Source organism: Mytilus galloprovincialis, chromosome 4 (genome assembly GCF_965363235.1).
Source record: "Mytilus galloprovincialis chromosome 4, xbMytGall1.hap1.1, whole genome shotgun sequence".
NCBI lineage: Eukaryota > Metazoa > Mollusca > Bivalvia > Mytilida > Mytilidae > Mytilus > Mytilus galloprovincialis.
Window position 1 is genome coordinate 56,953,369 of NC_134841.1, and position 20,391 is coordinate 56,973,759.

General features: G+C 32.1%; 1 protein-coding gene across 2 annotated transcripts in view; it reads left to right on the plus strand.

Moving 5' to 3' along the window:
• The first annotated feature begins 35 nt into the window (after positions 1 to 35).
• Positions 36 to 20,391, plus strand: part of LOC143072508 (sideroflexin-1-like) — a 54,826-nt gene continuing 34,470 nt past the window's right edge. Inside the window, exons 1-2 of one of the 2 annotated variants that reach the window (XM_076247453.1) lie at positions 80 to 98; positions 224 to 361. The gene's annotated coding sequence lies outside the window, so the exon portion shown is untranslated. Of the gene's footprint in view, positions 99 to 223; positions 362 to 20,391 lie in introns of both variants that reach the window. The other variant, XM_076247454.1, reaches the window with a different exon arrangement.

Sequence of the window (20,391 nt, forward strand, 5' to 3'; positions counted from 1 at the left end):
AAATTTAAGCTTCAAAAAAACTTTGATTTGATATTACCCGACAGACGACTGTCAATATTGACTCAGATTCTGCATTTGTACTTTTCATCTTGTATTTTGTAAGTAAAACTAGTTGAACTCACGACCAAAGGTAATAATAAAATACTTTTTTAGGAAAATACTTACCGGGGTAAGTAAAATTATATATAAAAATCTAACCATAAACATTTTTATGCACTAATAGATGATTCTCTAACGAAGTAAACTTGAAGGTGGATTCATTGACAACCAATCAGCATACCACCCGAAGGACACACCTCCAGTTGCAACATCACAGGTGTAAATACTAGAAAACTTGATATTGATATAAATCAGAGTTCAGGTCAGTATTTAGTACATTTTACATACCTTTAATTTAGTAAATTTATCTGTTTCATTGAACAAGACTGTGACGAATTATTGCATCATTTTATAAACCTTCAACAAATGACATATTTTTTTTTATAATACATGATTTATTTACAATTAAGTGTTAAATTGCCTTTATGCAAATGATTTTTTAAGCTGTGGAGAGAAAGGTATTCATAAAACCAGATTTGTCTACCCTTGCTCAATTTGCCTTTTTTTTTTTGGCACTGGCTACACATATTAAATGTTACATGAGGGTCTGAAAAAGGGGGGGGGGTCTGTTATTCTGTAAACATTTAATTTTCACCCCTTTTTTCTCTAATCTTCAAAAAATTACAAGGCCGTAGCTAGGCATCTTATTTTAATAATTGAGCCAAGCGAGGGTATGAAATGAATGGTGCAAAATCCTGCATTCTAGACATTTTTAGAGAGTTTGATAATGTTTTGAATTTGGACACTTTTTATATAAATTTTTTATATTCTAAGACTTTTACTAACACCAAATTTTTAACAAGTTTATTTAAATTTATATGTAAGATAATCATCCAAATATCACTGATCTGAGTCTGCTGCCAGAACATATCTAACAAACATGGATTCAGTATAGTTTGCCAAATTTTTCTATTGACGGTTCAGTCAAATCGTTTCAGAATCATAATTGGGTCTGCTGATATCCTTATCGCGATGAACATGGAGCATGGCAAGACCGCACAATTTCTTGCCACTCATGCATGCTCTTTTCCAAGTTTTCAGTCGTTTCAGGGCAGTCTATGTTTCTAAAGGTAGCACATTATCAACAACAATGATCAATGTCTTCTTCCAATTCCTTCTCCATCAGCAATTCGTTAGCAGCATCGGTAGTAACAGTTTTGTTTGCAAAAGGGAATTAAGCTTTGCTGTAAGCACCATCATATAGTCGCAGTTACAAAATATTAAACTTGTTTTTATGCTGACAAAGGGTAGACAAACTAGGGATAGAATGAGATAAGATACAGGTATATGATTCTATCTATAGAGTAAGTATATCTGATATGGGTACAGGGGAAATTGGAATGGAGTTTTTGACGTTTACATGTAGGTCTGTAATTTCCAATTATTTCTGGAAATAATTGGTGGTATTTTAGTTCCAGAATCTATAAATTTAGGGGTTAGGGGTTGGGGTGTCCGATTCCGAAACCCCGAACATAAAGAAACAAAATTCCGTAGTCCCGAATAAGTAAAGACGAAATCCTGTGTTAAAGGTTCTACCATTCCTCAATAATATAAAATTGGAATTTGGGATATTCTTTCAATTTTTAGCTCGCCTGGCCCAAAGGGCCAAGTGAGCTTTTCCCATCACTTTGCGTCCGTCGTCGTTAACTTTCACAAAAATCTTCTCCTCTGAAACTACTAGGCCAAATTAAACGAAACTTGACCACAATCATCATTGGGGTATCTAATTTAAAAAATGTGTCCGGTGACCCGGCCAACCAACCAAGATGGCCGCCATGGCTGAAAATAGAACATAGGGGTAAAATGCAGTTTTTGGCTCATAACTCAAAAACCAAAGCATTTAGAGCAAATCTGACAAGGGGTGAAATCGTTTATCAGGTCAAGATCTATCTGCCCTAAAATTTTCTTCGGATGAATCGGACAACCCGTTGTTGGGTTGCTGCCCCTGAATTGGTAATTTCAAGGACATTTTGCTGTTTTTGGTTATTATCTTGAATATTATTATAGATAGAGATAAACTGTAAAAACCAATAATGTTCAGCAAAGTAAGATTTACAAATAAGTCAACATGACGGAAATGGTCAATTGACCCCTAAGGAGTTATTTAACTAACATTTTCCACTGAAACTACTGGGCCAAGTTCATTACAGATAGAGACAATTGTAAGCAGCAAGAATGTTCATTAAAGTAAGATGTACAAACACATCACTATCACCAAAACACAATTTTGTCATGAATCCATCTGCTTCCTTTGTTTAAAAGAGGGACGAAAGATACCAAAGGGACAGTCAAACTCATAAATCTAAAACAAATTGACAACGCCATGGCTAAAAATGAAAAAGACAAACAGAAAAACTATAGTACACATGACACAACATAGAAAACTAAAGAATAAACAACACGAACCCCACCAAAAACTAGGGGTGATCTCAGGTGCTCCGGAAGGGTAAGCAGATCCTGCTCAACATGTGGCACATAGACCAAGGTGAGCGACACAGGCTCTTTAGAGCCTCTAGTTAAGGTTAAAGAAACATGGATAAAAACTAATCCATGCATCTTTCATATTATTTATATTTTATTTATCCGTAAAGAGAAAGATTAAAGTTCGTGAAATGAATACGCAGACAGGACTGCATGCCCCCTTGCGATGCCCAGTATACTTGATTTGTCAAAAGTTGGTGAAACGGAGAAATAAATACAACTGCCCCCTTCCAAAGACCAGTACTTGATTTGTCAGTCTACTTATCGTTTTTGGATTGTACCAATGAAGTTATATGCAATACTCATTGCAGGCTCTGTTCACAAAAATAGTTTACTAGAATTATTCCTTCTTTACCTTCGGTGTTGCTTTTCCTTTTTCTGCAATAGCCTGTTTTTAACTAGAGATCAATGATGATTATTGTTACTAGGTTAATGTAATTGAGAAACTTCACCCGTTGAGATGCTGAGTTATAATATCCTGAGGAAGAATAGTTTAAAAGGAATGATGACAAGTTATAGAAATCAAGGTTGAGACAGAACAACAAATGACTATTATATTTATATAGATGTATACAAAAAAATAATCAGTGTCGAAATTTTAGTGAGGCAATTGCCTCACTTGCCTCAAGGGTAGCTACGGCCTTGAAATTAACCCCTTTTTTCTCTAATCTTCAAAAAATTAGACCACACATTTCTCTTATCTTCATTTTTTTTGGCCCGTTATTTTTTTTAAGGGCATTATTCTTTAATCATTTAACCCCATCCAAACCCTCTTACATGGAAATGTAACAATAATAAAATAATCATACTGGTAGAGAGGGTTCTGCCTGTGCTTTCGTAACAGGACTTCTGACAGCATACTGACAATACAACGAAACAATAAATTCAATAAATTAATGACAGGTATAAGAAACCTAAAAAATGACTAGTGATGACAATTTGCCAAGCAATGTATAAATTGCTCATATAACAAACGACAAAAATTCATAAAACAGTTTCATATTTAATACATTAATAAACAAAGAGAATATAAATACATAAATATTGCGTTATCTCCATGTGAAAATTTAAATTCTTTAGAATTTCCATACATTTCGAACTTCCCCTGAAAAATACCCATAACAAGTGAACCAATTCAATGAAGCGTTTGGCCTTAGAGCTATCTAATTGAATAAAATAATATGATACTAGAATTTGGAGGTGTCCATTTACTTAAAATATTGAGAGCTGTTCACTAGTCGTCTTTAACTAAAATATTATTCAATCAATCAAGTTATGATGTCAACCTTCCAAGACAAAATAAATATACCCACTGGTTCCCACCGACTTTGTTAGACTAGATCATGAACCTCGTATTTGCATAACGGGAAAAAAATCGATCCATTAAAAAAAAACCATTGCATTAATTCTATTCCCAGAGCAATATCCGAAACACATTTTTCAATATCATTGACCAGTTCCAGACCCAAAAATAAAACATGCAATAAAACAAAATTCTATTCCTGAGTTAGGCACGAACTATTCTGAAGATTGACAACATTTACTAAAAAATATCCTTTGGATTAACCATCTTTCTAAATATCGCTATCAAAATGAACCCCATCTGTTTATAAACCTGAAATCATGAAATATCTAGCTAGTGTACAATTCTTTCTATTTTTTTCTGAAACCGAAACATTAATTAAAATTTTAGAACTGTTTGAATATAAGACAGAAAAGAAATATATCAAATGTTAAGAATTAAATATTTAAGTCAAACGTCGAAATACAAAATAAAATATAATTTTAAAGTACAACATACCAATAAGAAAGTTTTCCTCAATCTAAAGAAATACTGCCCTGTTGAGGTTTAAATATATCCAAGTCTGGACATTTAGTCTCACGCACGAGAAAAACGATCCCCACGAATAAAATGACTGGACAACTATAGTTATAATATCTAAAAATAGAGAAAGGGGAATTTACGATGACCCATAAATGTTACAATATATCCCTTTTTGAAGTTAAGAAACTTTCAATGTCTGTCATTATTATACAAAATACAAATACAAATATTTTATTGGCACAAACTCAATTACAATAATTGGCAACGACCCATACAACTAGTATACTAAAATGTAATAGCAATGATATCGATGCAGCAATTAAACAATACTACATAGCATATCATTGTGCACATTTCGAACAATGAAAATGTGCAGTTATAAATATCAATATATATAGGTTAACTTAATTTGTAAGAATAGACTACTGACATAAGTATATTGTATGTTATAGCTTTAAATTGTTCATATTACTCATTTATAAGTACATTTCAGAGGTGGATTTATTTATGTGAAAACATATTTTTTTAATCTTGCAATGTTTATATCATATTGTGAAGGCAATTCAGTAATGTTAACATTTGCCGAAATGTTGAAACTGATGGAATCAGTGCTTTCATTTTCCAAGTCCAGATATTTATGTGATCGTAATTTCGTTCTTATTGACCAAAAAATTGAGCATCAAAACTATAAAGTTTATGTTTAAGACCACTATCCTGTATGCTTTAAAAATAGAAAAATCAATATAAAGATAAAGAAAGATAATCGTATCGAAATAAAGTATAGGTGTTTCAAAAAATTTAATGAAGGTGCCTTTTGTACAGACTTACATCAAACCCCTTTTTATATTTTTGAAATGGAAGATGCTATTGATATTGCTGTCGACAAATGGACTAAAAGAGTAAAAACATTTAAACAAGCGGAATGGTTCAATGAAGAAATTAAAAATTCCATTCAATATAGGAATATGTATCATTCAAAAAAAGATTGGGTAAACTTTAAAAAGTAGCGTAATAAAACAACGTCGTTAATATTTAATGCAAAAAAGGAAAATTATCAAAACGCTGTAACTAGTTCCAAAAATAGTAAAGAACTTTGGAGTCTTTTTAAAGAGTTAAATCCAAAAGAGGATAATATTTTTCCACCTAAAATGCGGTATGAAAGTCAATCTGTTTATAACAATCAAGATATTGTTAATACTCATAATGCTCATTTTTCATCCGTAGCTGAAAAACTTGTTGGAAATAATACTTTAGATATGGATTTTTCTATGCTACAAAATTTTACTAGTAAAAAATTAACAAAAACTGAAAATTTTAATTTAAAACTCATTTCCTTTGGAGAGGTGTGTTCTCAACTAAAACATCTTAATATTAATAAATCTGCAGGTTTAGATGGAATTGGTCCCAAATTTTTAAAGCTAAGTGCAGAAATAATATTGCCATCATTAACTTTTTTAATAAATAAAAATATAACTTCAAATCGTTTTCCGCAAAAATTAAAACTTGCAAGAGTTACTGCTATACATAAAGGAGGACCAAGAGATATTCCCTCAAATAATTGTCCGATTTCAATTTTAAATACCATATCTAAAATTTTCGAGAGACATGTATGTACACAGTTATATGAATTCCTAAACAATAAAAAATTGTTACATATCGCCCAGTCAGGTTTCAGACAAGGTCAACAGCGCTAACTAAACTAATTGACGAATGGTTAAAATATTTAGATAATGGAGAAAAAGTTGGTAGTGTTTTTAGATTTCAGCAAGGCTTTTGACCTTGATAACCATGCCATACTTTTATAAAAGTTAAAATTTTATCATATTGGAGAACATGTTATAGACTGGATAAAATCATATTTGCCTGAAAGACATTAAATCTGATCAATCGTTTGTATAGTATGGAGTAATATATATAAATGATTTACAACTTCATGTTAAACAATCCAACATGGATTTATATGCTGATGATTCAACATTGCATTTTCATGATAAAATCATTGAAAAAATAAACAGCATATTGCAAAATGATTTAAATGCTCTAAAATCTTGGTGTAACATTAACAGTATGAAAATCAATGCAAAAAAAACTAAGTGTATGAAATTGGGTTCAAAACAAAAACTTGCACAATTATGTATTACCGTCAACAAAACATGTATTGAGAATGTCCATTCTTTCAAATTACTTGGAATTGACATTGATGAAAATTTAAGCTGGGAAGATCATGTTAATGGTATATGTAAAATTATCTCATCTAAAATATCCCTTTTATATAAAAATTAAACCAAAAGAATAAAATACCAACAATCAATTCTAATGTATAAAATTGTAAATGGACTAACACCTGATTACTTAGCAATGCTAAATATTGATGATGTGCAACACCACAACTTACGATTTGTCTCTAATAATGATCTTTTTGTTCCAAGACCAAATACAAATTTTTATAAAAAATCTTTTCATTATTCTGCAACAAAAGTATGTATAATTTACCACACGAAATAAAAAAATGTTTTATTACATTGGTTGCAATGAATTACATTGATTTCCCAGTCAAATAAAAACCGATAATTTCACATGTGAAATAAACATGGTTATTTCACTCTCTGACGTCATACAAAAATAGGCGTTGTCAAGACGTCGATAACGTCTGATCAAAACATGCGTAGGAAAAACATATAGTTCCTTACATTTTCTACATTAATTTCATAAAAAAAGAGCCATTTGCCAAAGTAATAAAAAGAATAACTAATCAAAGAATTCAAATATTGAAAAATATTCAACTCGTGACCGAACAACACTGATAATTAACTCATGCGCTACGCGCATTCGTGAATTAATGTGTTGTTCGGTCACTCGTTGAATATTTTTCTCTATTTGAATTCTTCGATTAGTTATTCTATAAGTAATGTGGAATTATTCAAGAAACATTGTTATAATAATTTTCTTGAAAATTATATTCAAGTCAAATAATTTGATTTCCTTTAACAAAACTTGATCAAATATTGCCATTTATGACCATTTGTATATTTGAATAATTGAATTGTGAATATACTAGTAATATATATTGCAATATATATTGTATTTTAATGTATGAATGTATGAATGCTAACTGTATGCAAGTATTTTGTTTGAGGGCCTCAATGAAAATTAGACTAGTTCTAATTAGTATTATTATTATTATTATTATTATTATTATTATTATTATTATTATTAATATTATTATTATTATTATTATTATTATTATTATTATTATTATTATTAATCTAGCGTACATTCGGAAGTGCATAATTAATATGTAAAGATAAAGCAATGTATCCAGCAATTAGTCTCCAATGTAACAATAATTTTATTATTATTGTTACATTTCAATGTAACCATGACCAATGCCTATTTTTTTGTTTTGATTGATGAATATTTGAAATACTTGTTTTTGTTTAAAGAATTTTTAATATGAACAAGAGGCTCTCAAGAGCCTGAATCGCTCACCTTTTTTTGCTTAAATCTTCCATCAATGATTATTTTGGGTTTTCAATTTATATAAATGGTTCTTGGATTCTGTCATATCTTCTTCAAAAGCAAAAACAAGAGTGGACACACTGAAATGTCTTGTTTGTTTCGTGTTCATAATATAATTTATGATGAAAGTATAAAAAAACATTGTATACCCCAAGAATTACATTATTGCTGTTTACAGTTCTATTTTTAGCCATGGCGGCCATGTTTTTTGATGAAATGGGAATTAAAACACAAACTTTATTCTAGATACCCTAGGAATCAGTCAGATGAAGTTTGGTTTGAATTGGTTCAGTAGTTTCAGAGGAGAAGATCTTTGAAATAGTTTACGACAGACGGACGACGACGGACGCCAAGTGATGGCAAAAGCTCACATTTCCTTTCGGAAAGGTGAGCTAAAAATGAGGGAAATATATATAAGATCATATACATGTACATGTATATGTCTTTGGTAAAATAAAGTGCAGGTATATGAAAAGAACAAACACAATTAATAAAACCCAGAATCCAACAAAATGAATTGGCAAGGATCAATATGAAGTTGACTACATTTTTGTTGAGCCTTCAACTTTAGTTGAAAAAGCGAGACATAACAATCCTACATTCTGTTAGCAGCTCAGATGGCGTCCACAAATATTATTTCTGTTGTTAAAGTTTTTGAAGTTTTAATAACTTTCTTATGCTACCCTGGATTTCTACCAAACGTGGACAGAAGCTTGTTTATGATCATAAGATTGTATCCAGAAGTAAATTTAAAAAAAATAAAATTCCTGTTTTTCTGTATTTATTTATAAATGGACTTGGTTTTTCTGCTGGGAAACATTACATTCACTTTGTGGTTAAAGTTTTTGAAATTTTAATAACTTTCTCAAACAATTCTGGATATGTACCAAACTTGGACAGAAGCTTAATTGTTTATAATTATAAGTTAGTATCCATAAGTAAACTTTGTAAAAAATAAATTCCATTTTTTCTGTATTTTACTTATAAATGGACTTAGTTTTTCTGCCAGTTAACATTACATACAGTCTGCAAATAAAGTTTTTAAAACATTTATTAGCTTCATAAACTATCCTGAATTTTTACCAAACTTGGACAGAAGCTGCTTATTTTATAAACAATCAAAAGACAGTATGGAGAAAAAATATCTTTATTAATATTTTTTCCTCATTAGCTCACCTGGCCCAAAGGGCCAAGTGAGCTTTTCTCATCACTTGGCGTCCGTCGTCCGTCGTCATCTGTCGTCCGTCGTCCTTAACTTTTACAAAAATCTTCTCCTCTGAAACTACTGGGCCAAATTTAACCAAACTTGGCCATAATCATCATTGATGTATCTAGTTTAAAAAATGTGTCCGGTGACCCGGCCAACCAACCAAGATGGCCGCCATGGCTAAAAATAGAACATAGGGGTAAAATGCAGTTTTTGGCTTATAACTCAAAAACCAAAGCATTTAGAGCAAATCTGACATGTTATACATGACATAATATGGTTCATCAGGATAAGATCTATCTGCCCTGAAATTTTTCAGATGAATCGGACATTTCGTTGTTGGGTTGCTGCCCCTGAATTGGTAATTTTAAGGAAATTTTGCTGTTTTTATACGACCGCAAAAATTTTAATTTTTCGTCGTATATTGCTATCACGTTGGCGTCGTCGTTGTCTTGCTTCTTGCGTCGTCGTCCGAATACTTTTAGTTTTCGCACTCTAACTTTAGTAAAAGTGAATAGAAATCAATGAAATTTTAACACAAGGTTTATGACCTCAAAAGGAAGGTTGGGATTGATTTTGGGAGTTTTGGTTCCAACATTTTAGGAATTAGGGGCCAAAAAGGGCCCAAATAAGCTAAGCATTTTCTTGGTTTTCGCACTATAAGTTTAGTTTAAGTGAATAGAAATCTATGAAATTTTGACACAAGGTTTATGACCACAAAAGGAAGGTTGGGATTGATTTTGGGAGTTATGGTTCCTACAGTTTAGGAATAAGGGGGCCAAAAAAGGGCCTAAATAAGCATTATTCTTGGTTTTCGCACAATAACTTTAGTATAAGTATATAGAAATCTATGAAATTTAAACACAAGGTTTATGACCATAAAAGGAAGGTTGGGTTTGATTTTGGGATTTTGGGATTTTGGTCCTAACAGTTTAGGAATAAAGGGCCCAAAAGGTCCAAAATTGAACTTTTTTTGATTTCATCAAAAATTGAATAATTGGGGTTCTTTGATATGCCGAATTTAACTGTGTAGTAGATTCTTAATTTTTGGTCCCGTTTTCAAATTGGTCTACATTAAGGTCCAAAGGGTCCAAAATTAAACTTAGTTTGATTTTAAGTAAAATTGAATCCTTGGGGTTCTTTGATATGCTGAATCTAAAAATGTACTCAGATTTTTTATTATTGGCCCAGTTTTCAAGTTGGTCCAAATCAGGGTCCAAAATTAAACTTTGTTTAATTTCATCAAAAATTGAATAATTGGGGTTCTTTGATATGCCAAATCTAACTATGTAAGTAGATTCTTAAATTTTTGGTCCTGTTATCAAATTGGTCTACATTAAGGTCCAAAGGGTCCAAAATTAAACTAAGTTTGATTTTAACAAAAATTGAATTCTTGGGCTTTTTTGATATGCTGAATCTAAACATGTACTTAGATTTTTGATTATGGGCCCAGTTTTTAAGTTGGTTCAAATCAGGATCCAAAATTATTATATAAAGTATTGTGCAATAGCAAGAAATTTTCAATTGCATAGTATTCAGCAATAGCAAGAAATCTTCAATTGCAGAGTATTGTTCAAAAGCAAGAAATTTTCAATTGCACAGTATTGCGCAATAGCAAGAAATCTTCAATTGCACAGTATTGTGCAATAGCAAATATTTTCAATTACTCAGTATTGCGCAATAGCAAGAAATATCTAATTGCAATTTCAATTGGAGTTATCTTTCTTTGTTCAGAATAGTAGTTGAATCAACTTAAATCTTTGTTTTATACTATATATATAATTAATATTTCAATTGGAGTTATCTTTCTTTGTCCAGAATAGTAGTTGAATCAACTTAAATCATTGTTTTATACAATATACAATGTATATTCACTTTTTCTACCAACTGATAAATTAAAACAATCTTTACCATTCAGTGATAACAAGCACTTTATTTTACATTTTAATATTTTATGATGTATTTAAATGAGTAGTTATTGTTGCAAACTCCATTAGAAATTTGAATTGAGATCAGTTTTGGAAAAAGGGAAAGGGGGATGTGAAAACAAATGGGGGTGGGGGGTTAAATTTTTCTCATTTCAGATTTCATAAATAAAAAGAAAATTTCTTCAAACATTTTTTTGAGAGGATTAATATTCAACAGCATAGTGAATTGCTCAAAGGAAAAAAAAATATTTTAAGTTCATTAGACCACATTCATTCTGTGTCAGAAACCTATGCTGTGTCAACTATTTAATCACAATCCAAATTTAGAGCTGAATCCAGCTTGAATGTTGTGTCCATACTTGCCCCAACTGTTCAGGGTTCAACCTCTGCGGTCGTATAAAGCTGCGCCCTGCGGAGCATCTGGTTGGTTATTATCTTGAATATTATTATAGATAGAGATAAACTGTAAACAGCAATAATGTTCAGCAAAGTAAGATCTACAAATAGGTCAACATGACTAAAATGGTCAGTTGACCACTTTAGGAGTAATTGCCCTTTATAGTCAATTTTTAACCATTTTTCGTAAATCTTAGTAATCTTTTAGAAAAATCTTCTCCTCTGAAACTACTAGGCCAAATTTAACCAAACTTAGCCATAATCATCATTCGGGTATCTAGTTTAAAAAATGTGTCTGGTGCCCCGCCCAACCAACCAAGATGGCCGCCATGGCTAAAAATAGAACATAGGGGTAAAATGCAGTTTTTGGCTTATAACTCAAAAACCAAAGCATTTAGAGCAAATCTGACAGATATAAAATTGTTCATCAGGTCAAGATCTATCTGCCCTGTAATTTTCAGATGAATCAGACATTTCGTTGTTGGGTTGCTGTCCCTGAATTGGTAATTTTAAGGAAATTTTGCTGTTTTTGGTTATTATCTTGAATATTATTATAGATAGAGATAAACTGTAAACATCAATAATGTTCAGCAAAGTAAGATCCAGAAATAAGTCAACATGACCAAAATGGTCAGTTGACCACTTTAGGAGTTATTGCCCTTTATAGTCAATTTTTAACCATTTTTCGTAAATCTTAGTAATCTTTTAGAAAATCTTCTCCTCTGAAACTACTGGGCCAAATTTAACCAAACTTGGCCATAATCATCATTGGGGTATCTAGTTTTAAAAATTGTGTCTGGTGATTCGGCCAACCAACCAAGATGGCCACCATGGCTAAAAATAGAACATATGGGGTAAAATGCAGTTTTTGGCTTATAACTCAAAAACCAAAGCATTTAGAGCAAATCTGACATGGGGTAATATTGTTCATCAGGTCAAGATCTATCTGCCCTGAAATTGTCAGATGAATCGGACATTGGTTGTTGGGTTGCTGCCCCTGAAATGGTAATTTTAAGGAAATTTTGCTGTTTTTGGTTATTATCTTGAATATTATTATAGATAGAGATAAACTGTAAACAGCAATAATGTTTAGCAAAGTAAGGTCTACAAATAAGTCAACATGACCAAAATGGTCAGTTGACCACTTTAGGAGTTATTTCCCTTTATAGTCAATTTTTAACCATTTTTAGCTCACCTGGCCTGAAGGGCCAAGTGAGCTTTTCTCATCACTTGGCGTCTGGCGTCCAGCGTCGTCGTCCGGCGTTAGCTTTTACAAAAATCTTCTCCTCTGAAACTACTGGGCCAATTTTTACCAAGCTTGGCCACAATCATCATTGGGGTATCTAGTTTAAAAATTGTGTCCGGTGACCCGGCCAACCAACCAAGATGGCCGCCATGGCTAAAAATAGAACATAGGGGTAAAATGCAGTTTTTGGCTTATAACTCAAAAACCAAAGCATTTAGAGCAAATTTGACATGTGGTAAAATTGTTAATCAGGTCAAGATCTATCTTCCCTGAAATTTTGAGATGAATCGGACAACCCGTTGATAGGTTGCTGCCCCTGAATTGGTAATTTTAAGGAAATTTTGCTGTTTTTGGTTATTATCTTGAATATTATTATAGATAGAGATAAACTGTAACAGCAAAAATGTTCAGCAAAGTAAGATCTACAAATAAGTCAACATGACCAAAATGGTCTGTTGACCCCTTTAGGAGTTGTTGACCTTTATAGTCAATTTTTAACCATTTTTCGTAAATCTTAGTTATCTTTTACAAAAATCTTCTCCTCTGAAACCACTGGACCAAATTAAACCAAACTTGGCCACAATCATCATTGGGGTATCTTTAAAAATTGTGTCCGGTGACCTGGCCAACTAACCAAGATGGCTGCCATGGCTAAAAATAGAACACAGGGGTAAAATGCAGTTTTTGGCTTATCACTCAAAAACCAAAGCATTTAGAGCAAATCTGACATGGGGGTAAAATTGTTTATCAGGTCAATATCTATCTGCCCTGAATTTTTGAGATGAATCGGACAACCCGTTGATAGGTTGCTGCCCCTGAATTGGTAATTTTAAGGAAATTTTGCTGTTTTTGGTTATCTTGAATATTATTATAGATAGAGATAAATTGTAAACAGCAAAAATGTTCAGCAAAGTAAGATCTACAAATAAGTCAACATGACCAAAATGGTCTGTTAACCCCTTTAGGAGTTATTGACCTTTATAGTCAATTTTTAACCATTTTTCGTAAATCTTAGTTATCTTTTACAAAAATCTTCTCCTCTGAAACTAATGGGCCAAATTAAACCAAACTTGGCCACAATCATCATTCATCATTTAGTTTAAAAATTGTGTCCGGTGACCTGGCCAACCAACCAAGATGGCCACCATGGCTAAAAATAGAACATAGGGGTAAAATGCAGTTTTTGGCTTATCACTCAAAAACCAAAGCATTTAGAGCAAATCTGACATGTGGTAAAATTGTTTATCAGGTCAAGATCTATCTGCAACAACAAAAGAGAGTTTTTAACGACCTCAGCTGGCTATACAACCCTTACACAATCAACTGAATTTTGCAGAAATCATTAATAGGATAGATTGCCCTTATATGATAATTTTTTATTACCTTTTTGTTTTTTTTGGCAAAGGGGGAGCAGGGGGTTGCGCAACAACAAAACAACTTCACAACTTCTCATTACTTTGCATTTCTCGTTAGATAAATTTTACAAAATTCTCTCTTGAAACAACTGTCAAATTTAAACAAACTTGTTTTAAATCACCACTAGGATATCCAGGGACCACTGTGTATGATGACCCTGCCTGCCCACATGGCTGAAATAAAACAGGTTTCAAATGCACTTTTTAGTATTATATCTCTGAAACTAAACGACAGTACAACAGTTGCATTTATCATGCATCAATTGTAAATAAAAATATCAGGTGAGCGACACAGGGTCCTTGGACCCTCTAGTTTGTAAATCTTAGTAATCTTTTCGAAAAATCTTCTCCTCTGAAACAACTGGGCCAAATTTAACCAAACTTAGCCATAATCATCATTGGGGTATCTAGTTAAAAAAATGTGTCCGGTAACTAGGCCAACAAACCAAGACGGCCGCCATGGATAAAAATAGAACATGGGGGTAAAATATAGTTTTTGGCTTATACAATGTAACTCAAAAACCAAAGCATTAAGAGCAAATCTGACAGGGAGTAAAATTATTGATCAGGTCACGATCTATCTGCCCTGGAATTTCCAGATGAATCGGATAATTGGTTGTTAGGTTGCTGCCCCTGAATTGGTAATTTTGAGGAAATTTTGCTGTTTTTTTGTTATTATCTTGAATATTATTATAGATAGAGATAAACTGTAAACAGCAATAATGTACAGCAAATTAAGAACTAAAAATAAGTCAGTATGACCAATATAGTCAATTGACCCTCTAAGGAGTTATTGCCCTTCATAGTCAATTTTTTACAATTTTCTTAAAATTTGAAGATTTTCAATAACATTTTCCACAGAAAGTACTGTTATAGATAGAGATAATTTGTAGAGCCTGCGATTCACAGCAAAAGTAGGCGAGACACTGAGTTAGGCGAAACCCTTTCACATTTTTTCTTTTATGAACCATAATTCATATTTTTTTTAAGTCATAAAATTTCAGAACCCTAGGCTATATATATAGTACTGCTATATTATCATATTTTGCATAAATAAGAAGACGTGGTATGAGTGCCAATGAGACAGCTCTACATAAAAGTCACAATGTGTAAAAAGTTATCAATTATTTTAAACATAGATATGTAAAACCCATCCAGACCCTCAAACATCTTAATCCTAAAGTTTTATTCCATGCACCTAATACCATGTATAAATAATATTGCCTCAGATCAAGATGATTTATATATGTTTAGTTTAAACATATTTATTTGTAGTGGATTGGGAAGCAAGTTTTGCAACTTATATTAATCCCTTTCCACTTTGCAGGTGCGAGTGCTGCCTTGTCGAGGCTTTAGCCTGCTCTTTTTGAAATCTACAAGGGTGTCTTTTATGTACAAGAGATATGGCTCCTGGGGGTCCTAACCCAGGACAAAAGGGGGGGGGGAAGGTGGGGGTTCCAACTACATGTCCCCATTCAAATGCATTGATCGTTCAAAAAAGGGGGTCCAACCCCCTCCCTCCTTGGATCTGCCACTGAGCGGATAGGGTATATAGCTAAATAATACATTTTGTATGGCTTCATCCATCCATAAAGTCTGTTTGTTGCTAATTTTATCACAAAATATACCTCAGAGGTTTTTTATCGTTCGGCTGCTGTCATGTTGACATATGTGAAATATCTCAAATACTTAAAGCCTCTGGATCACAGCGGGTGCCATATTACCTATTATTTTTATTCTTAAACATGCTTTGTAAAGTAAGCAGTCATAGGTTAAATGCTGAAATGTACACTATAAATGACCCAAAAATTACTTGTGTAAAACAATAAAAAAAAAATAAAAAAAACAAAACCGATCCAATATAATATATAAAAGGAGAAGAAATCTATCTAATAAATAAAAACGTATAAAGGTTTGTATATATAGGAGCCAGCTGCCTGTATTTCAGTGGCTGTCGTTTGTTTATGTGTTACATGTTTGTTTTTCGTTCATTTTTTTATATAATGAAGGCCGTTAGTTTTCTTGTTTGCATTGTTTTACATATGGTGACCTATAAAATCATTTTATGGTACATAAAAACATTTTTGTCAGGAAATTATTCTTATCAAGAGTAATATGAAACTGTAAATTTGCATGGGGTTGTCTAAATTTTTGATTACAGGCAAAGATCAGTGGGGTCATCTCTAGATCAGGGTCAAGATTAATTACTAAATGATTGTTTAATGATATTTAATTGACCATTGAGGATTAGGGACATGTTATCTCTTCACATGTGTTTAAGCCAGCATTCTCGCAATTTCACTGAATGCTAGCGGACGCCATTTTAGTTTTCTCAAGAAAAGTGAAGATTTTTAATTTCCCACCCACCTACAGCTTTGATTCTTTAACAGATTTATAATCATAGGTATTATTTTTTAAATCAAAAATTTTGAATTTCATATGCTGATGATTTCAATCTTTTATTGTACAATATTTGTTTGCTTATACATTTTGTAAGTTAGTTATTAAGGGTGGCGGTATTTATTTCCCACCTTTGCAAATTATTGTCATTTATTCAGTTTTGGTTTATTACATAATTGTTCATAATATTCAGTTGTATTATGTTTTTATGGTTTCTGAATAAATGACCTTTATCGCAAACCTTGTGTTAGATATTTTGCAAATGAACTCGAATCCTTGACGTATTTCCTTCTCACGTCATCAGTTTAAAAGAAAAATTTGGCTGACAAAAATGTTAATTTCTGTGTCATTTTGGTCTCTTGTGGAGTGTTGTCCCTTTGGCAATCATACCACATCTTCTTTTTTATATTAGATCCAACGCTGCAATTTTCACAAAACATATCAAAGTTTCCACCTCGTCACACATACATATAAAAAAATGTACAAATGGCATAACATTATTACATTTTATTTCCTAATGCATGTAGAGCAAAACTTTGGTTAGCTTGCTTGCTTTGTTTGTATATTGTACAATCATATTAGGATAACAACCAATTTAATTCAAATATAAAATATACAATATAATTTATTTACTCACATGAAACAAACCGGTCTGTGGTATTCAGTACGTAGGAGAAACTGGACGATATTTATCTAAACGCACTCAAGAACATCTGTATCGTTTTAAAAGACCCAATAAATTCAAAAGTATCATTTACCAACACCTTAAGAAGCACAACCATCCTTTTAAATATTTAGCAGTTCAACCTTTAGAAGTAGTAAATAAGCAGCCTAGTGAATCGCATTCAAAGTTTGTAAGATCACGGAATATAATTGAATTAAATTGGATTAAAAAATTACAGACAGTTTACCCTCTCGGTCTAAATGATAATATCATGGGAATTGGTAATATATCTAGAACCAATTCCGTTAACATTTTGGATATAGTTTCTAAAACTGTTCGTAAAAAACGTTCTCACGGTCGTAGAACAAATCGCAATCAAAGAAAATTTCGGGCCAATCATACCAATATTTCGGACCTAATTTCTATTTCAAAAAACAACGGCAGACATTATCTGTTAACAAAACTCTGTTCGTTACCGGTTAATAAGTTAAATAAAATTTTGGAGGATTGCAACACAATTTCATATAGCAGTCCTAAGTATGAAATTGTTCAAATTATTATGGCATATTGTTATTCTAAATTATTTCCCAAAATTGATCGCCCTGAAGATCATAAAAAACATTTTATTAAAATTAAGTATGTCAATAAAGGCTTTGATTTTGTAAATATTGCCGGTATATTTAACGACCATTCTGTTAAAGAACAAATTCCTGGATATTTTGACAATACTGAGCTACCTCTTATTTGTTATATTTACAAGAAATCTACCCGGAAATTTGTGTTTAATTATAGTCAATTGTGTAAAGATGTTAATATCAGTGAAAATACACCTAATTCGTGTAATTGCAGTAATTCCGAATATATTTATGGACCCATTTCCCATGTTATAACAGGAGATCTTAACATCGTTCAAGACCGAGAGTTAAAATCATTCCTCAGTAAAGGACCTAAATATCGCCCCCCCCGTCAATTATTAATTGGAATGAGTGTTGTAATATCATCTACGACTCACTCCATACTTACTGTATAAAATGGATAAAACGGGAAAAAGCTGACAAAAAATCTTTGGACTCTTTTTTTAATTCAGTAATGAAGATAGTTGATATACGTATTCAACATTTTAAAGAACATTTTACTATAAACAATAACCACAATAAACCTATTTCTCGTATCAAACATAAACTAAAAGAACTAGCCAAGTAATTTGTTTTTGTCCCGGCAGATAAAGCTGCTAATAATATTATTATTGTTTAACGTAAATTTTACATTGAGGTTCTGAAAAAGGAAATCACCAATTCACCAACATTCCAACTGACTCTATTTTCAGAAAACGAAATCTGTAACAAACATAAACTTTTAGCCACTGCTTTACAAGCAGAGCCAAATACAATGAAAGTCCCAACTATGTATTGGCTTCCGAAGCTACACAAAACCCCTTACAAATATAGATTTATTTCGTCTTCAAGCCATTGTTCAACTACTAAATTGTCTATTCTTCTTACCAGCACACTTGGTACAATTAAAAACCTGATAATAAATTGTTCAAATAAGGCCTTCGAAAATAGTGGAATAAATTACTTTTGGAGTGTCAAGAACTCGTTGGAAGTACTTGATAAATTGCATGCTTATATTGGTGATTTTGAATCTGTTCAAAGTTTTGATTTTTCTACCCTGTATACCACATTGCCTCACATTCTCATTAAGAAAAAATTCACACACCTAATTAAATGGGCATTCAAAAAATCAGAATGTGAATATATATGTTCAAACTCTTTTAGGTCATTTTTTAGTAGCAATAAACAAAAAAACTATGTTAATTGGACATGCTTTGATACTATATATGCCCTTGAATTTTTACTAGATAACATTTTTGTTCGCTTTGGGGATTCCGTATATCGTCAGATTATCGGAATTCCAATGGGGACTAACTGTGCACCACTTATTGCGGACCTGTTTTTGTATTGTTATGAGTTACAATTTATGACAAAAATAAGCAAAGACCCATCGAAACAACATCTGATAAACAAATTTAATAATACTTTTAGATATTTGGATGATATTTTGGCTCTCAATAATGACGACTTCAGTATGTATATTAATGAAATTTATCCTGTTGAACTTACTTTAAATAAAGCTAATACTAACAATGACCACTGCCCTTTTCTCGATCTTGATATCTATATCACTAATGGAAAGCTAAATACTAAAATTTATGATAAAAGGGATGATTTTTCATTTCCTATCGTTAATTATCCGTTTTTAGATGGTGACGTTCCCTTGTCACCATCTTACGGTGTTTATATATCTCAACTTGTACGATTCGCTCGTGTATGTAACACTGTTTTAGATTTTAACGAGAGAAATTTATGTATTACTGAAAAATTATTACACCAGGGTTTTCGATATCACAAACTAGTCAAAACATTTACTAAATTTTATCATCGGTATAAAGACATCATTCGTAAATATAGCTCAACATGCAGACTTCTAATACGTTCAGGTATTTCACATCCAATTTTTTATGGTAATATTCTTTATAAAGCACAAAGGTGTCAGTATTCACCTCAGAAACTTACAAAACCTTTGAATAGACTTATTAAGAAGGGATATAATTACGATACTGTTGTCAAGTCATTAAAGATTGCATATTTTGGCGTTAATATTGAGTCATTGATAAGGTCTTTGCATCGGAACTAAACACATTTATTCTAAAAACAGTTGTTGGCATGACACGGGTTATGTTCTTTTCATATATGTTATGATGGTATGATACTAAACCCCTAACGGGAAGGATTGTGCCTGATGTTCATATGATGAAATCATAATCTTTCAGTCAGTTGAATTGAAGTCTGGAGCTGGCATGTCAGTTAACTGCTAGTAGTCTGTTGTTATTTATGTATTATTGTCATTTTGTTTATTTTCTTTGGTTACATCTTCTGACATCAGACTCGGATTTCTCTTGAACTGAATTTTAATGTGCGTTTTGTTATGCGTTTACTTTACTACATTGGTTAGAGGTATAGGGGGAGGGTTGAGATCTCACAAACATGTTTAACCCCGCCGCATTTATGCGCCTGTCCCAAGTCAGGAGCCTCTGGCCTTTGTTAGTCTTGTATTATTTTAATTTTAGTTTCTTGTGTACAATTTGGAAATTAGTATGGCGTTCATTATCACTGGATTAGTATATATTTGTTTATGGGCCAGCTGAGGG